Source organism: Gymnoscopelus braueri, assembly GCF_963280865.1.
Source record: "Gymnoscopelus braueri genome assembly, chromosome: 4".
In the NCBI taxonomy this organism is placed as follows: Eukaryota; Metazoa; Chordata; class Actinopteri; order Myctophiformes; family Myctophidae; genus Gymnoscopelus; species Gymnoscopelus braueri.
In genome coordinates this window covers 7974782-7978629 of record NC_137605.1, presented here as the reverse complement: position 1 = coordinate 7978629, position 3848 = coordinate 7974782, and the positions used below count along the sequence as shown (strand labels likewise).

At 35.5% G+C, this 3848-nt stretch overlaps 1 long non-coding RNA gene across 1 annotated transcript; it reads right to left on the bottom strand.

Annotated features, from left to right (window-relative positions):
* Positions 1–578: 578 nt before the first annotated feature.
* On the bottom strand, positions 579–3550 carry LOC308083345. Its single transcript, XR_013932990.1, has 3 exons — positions 3495–3550; positions 1727–1762; positions 579–991 (listed from the first exon to the last, which is right to left on the bottom strand). It is a non-coding gene; the product is annotated as an uncharacterized lncRNA (long non-coding RNA).
* Between the last annotated feature and the right edge of the window lie 298 nt (positions 3551–3848).

Here is a 3848-nt window from a genome sequence, read left to right as displayed (position 1 = left end):
AATCAGCAGCCCAAAAGAAGCGACTAGACTAGGTGTTTGTAACGCCTTAATTGCCCTTCTGGGATTAATAAAGTATATCTCATCTTATCTCATCTCATAGGCTAAGTTTTACCACTTTTCATCGGCTATATGAAAATAGCAGATCTACATCTAAATATTTTGAATATTGTTTAAACATTCATTTACAAGTGACTTTACATGAAACACAAGCCCATAGTTGCTTATAATAAGCAGACATGTCAACACCTGTAAACAGGTAAGCAGTTAATTACACTTGTTGTATAGCTAAGGAAGTATAACTTGTGCTTTTGTTTGAGTTTACTGAATTCCAAAAATGTTGCAGAATCTGATTCAGATCCTAGCAGGTTAGATAAGTGATTATTATAGGGATCTAAAAATGTCTGTATGTGTGTTGTAAGTCCGTTGGAATAAATATCAGTGTTTGAAGTGCATGGAACCTAAAATATACCGTAGGGACTGGTTTTTGGTTGGTTTTTCTACTTACTATTCATTTCTGCCAATAAATCAAGTGTGTTTAAGTGTATACATTTCAAAGAGGACAAAGGCATGGATGACATTTCTGGAAACTTTGCTTTATTGTATTAAGTAACGGTCTGAAAACATTCATTACAAATTTGATTATTTTGCTCTAAAAAGATACAACAATCCACTTCAAAATTCAAAGTTGTAAAGTGCTTCTCAGACCATTGAGCATTTCGTCTCTAACTTTTTCGTCTGGGTAGATTTTCTTTAGCACTTCTACCATCGTCCCCATAAGTTTACAGGTATCTTTGCCATCTTTGCCCGACACCTTCCAAATCAGCGTGGCGATGCCCTTCAAGTTTTGCTCCTCCAGCTCGCCCCCCAGTTTAGAGAATTCTCCCATCTCTCGTAGATGCGACTTAAATGATATTAATTGTTCCTTATCCAGCTGATCCAGAATCTTACAGAGCTCGGCTTCGGCTTGTTTTCGTAACGCCATGGTTGATTCCTGTTACAAACAGAGGATGTTACACAAGTGTGAAGAGACTTGACACAACTTTAGGTATACGAGCATCTCCCAGGAGGGCCCAGGAGTTCAAAATGTTTAATCCCTACATCTGATCGGATCAGATTTGGATTTTGGATAGTTCAAAACCAATAATCAGGATTGGGATCACTCTGATATCCGATCAGATCAGAAAATCAAATCCAAGCTGTAATCTGGATCGTATCTTCAAAATGAGTAGTTCAAAACAAACACATAGGATTGGGACCGGTTTGATCCCACTGGATAGTATTTAGAATGGATTACCAGAGCAAAATGCACTATACTATTAATTTAACCATATGTTTCATTATTTATAAAATATATTAAAGTGTGTAAATTTAAATACTACCTTATTTGTAGCTTTTATGATTAAAATTTTAATTTATTTATGTCACATTTGCAGTGTACACTGGCCTACCTCTAGAACAGTGTATTCAAATAATGATCATAGAATAACCCTATAGTGTCCCTCCCCCTCCCCCCCACCCCCCCCCCCCCACACACACACACACACACACACACACACACACACACACACACACACACACACACACACACAAAAACTGACGATATTCAAGCTCACAATACATCACATCACAACACGACACGTTGTGAAAAAAAAGTAGTAAAAGTAGCCTACTAAATATAAAGTCTTTCAACTTAGTAAATACCTATTGATCATTCAAATTAACGTACCGTGCCTTTTATTGTTGAGATTCCACTAGATGTCCACTAGAATGGTGACATTAACCACCGGAGAGAAAGAGAAAACGGCAGAGAGAGGACAGAGAAAAACTAAGAAACACTAACTTAAACACAATGTGAATATAAAAATGTATTCTCATTGGAGAAAATCATGAAACATTGCTTTCTTTCTTTCTGTCCCCTCTTTACATAACCTTCTGTATTATCTATAACATCGGTCTTTGTTGCTATGTGAGCATGCACAGAGTTTATACTAAGGGTTTATACAGGTTTCTATCCCGGGTCCTATGTTCCCCAGGTCCTATGTTCCCCGCTTTCCTAGGGAGAGTGGGGAATATAGGACCTAACCTAAACCTAACCCTAACCCTAACCTTAGTGGGGGAACATAGAACCCGGGGAACATAGGGATGACCCCGTTTCTCTATGGATGCCAAGGAATAAATGCATAGGCCATGTGTTTAAAGGTCTACTATATGTATATAGTAGTATATGAATTGTAATATTTTTTTTACTGTGACTGATAAATGGGATTTTCTTTTTATATATTGTTGTGATTGTGATGACTACTACTTTCCTTGTATGAATTGACTCCAATATATGGGGACCAATATCATGTTGGTCCCCATGACATTCTTAACCCTTTAAAGGTCACCCCAAGAAAAAAGCATTGGAAAAATTATTTCTTTGCATTTTTTATTTATTTGGGGCAATAGTAACAACTATCAATTATAATTTCTTTAACAGACCCAACAGTTTTCCAAATATAGGCCTCTACCAAACGGTTGAGATGTCACTTTATGGTAATGGTAAAAGTTTCATGCATATACATTGATTTATATGCATTCACTGAGAAATATGTCTCCCATTATGTTCCCCAGTCTCTTCTGCTTGTGAGAGTTGATCAGCATCATCTGTTTGGTCATCTTCTTCATCACACAGATCATCATTTTTTATTTCAGCACCACTACCTTTACCATTAAATGACAATTCAACCATTTGGTTGAGCATGTTTTTTTAGATAGGAATAAAATCATACTAATACATAAATATAATGAAATAACATTATATGTATTATATTAACAACACTGAATTAGCAAAAGCCCTATTTATCCATAGCAAATAGTACATTTTAATTACTTTAGTTTAGCTTCACTACTTACCATAAAGTGACAAACAACCCGTTTGGTAGAGCATGTTTTCAGAAAATTATTAGACCATTATTAGATTTTTTTTTATTGTATCAAGCTACATAATCAGGTTCAGTAACACCTCTGAGATGATAATATGACAAAAAAAAAATCTTACCTCTGAAATTTCAACCAAAAAAATCCCACCTTTCAGGAGTGGATTAATTGATTTTCACTTCCTAAAAAGTGGCTACCTGAGAATCCATGTGACTGGGAAACAGTGACATCTGGTGGACCTTTTTTTGCCATAACATACCTCAACCAAATGGTAGAAAGGGCTCAATCAGGTTGAGTTAAGTTCAGCAATGTTGTCAATGAGAAATAGTGACTTAAAATGTGCTCTACCAATTGGTTGAGCAGACTGTTAAAGGGTTGTTTTCTTTCTTTTTTTGTATTTATTTGATTATTTATTATTATATATTATTTATTATTACTATTATATGTTTTATTATAGGCCTATCTGTCATGTAAAGCTGAATCTGATGATAACTCTGAAAAAGTATAAATAGCCTAAAAACATACATAATATGTATATATAAAAAAAATCATTAGAATGTTTTACAGAGACTTACGTTGTGTGTTTGTGTTGAAGAAACCGACGCAGGATGTCTTTACTGATGTGTCTGTCATGAACAAAACAAACACATCATCCATGTTAACATTTATGATACTTAAACTCCTCTCTCAAAAAATCACAACGTGATAAATGTGTTATTTTGCCACTTGAATACATAGCCTAGAGATACTACAACACTTTACAAATAATATGCAATAAAGTACAAGATCATCATCGAGATGGGAAGATACTAGTTTAGCTCAATAGCTAGTAGAGGGTAGCATGGGTCCACCCGGAACCGAATACCCGAGACCCGAACCGAGAACCGAACATTTTCGGGTCCAAAAATATTGACTTGTCCGTCGGGCAG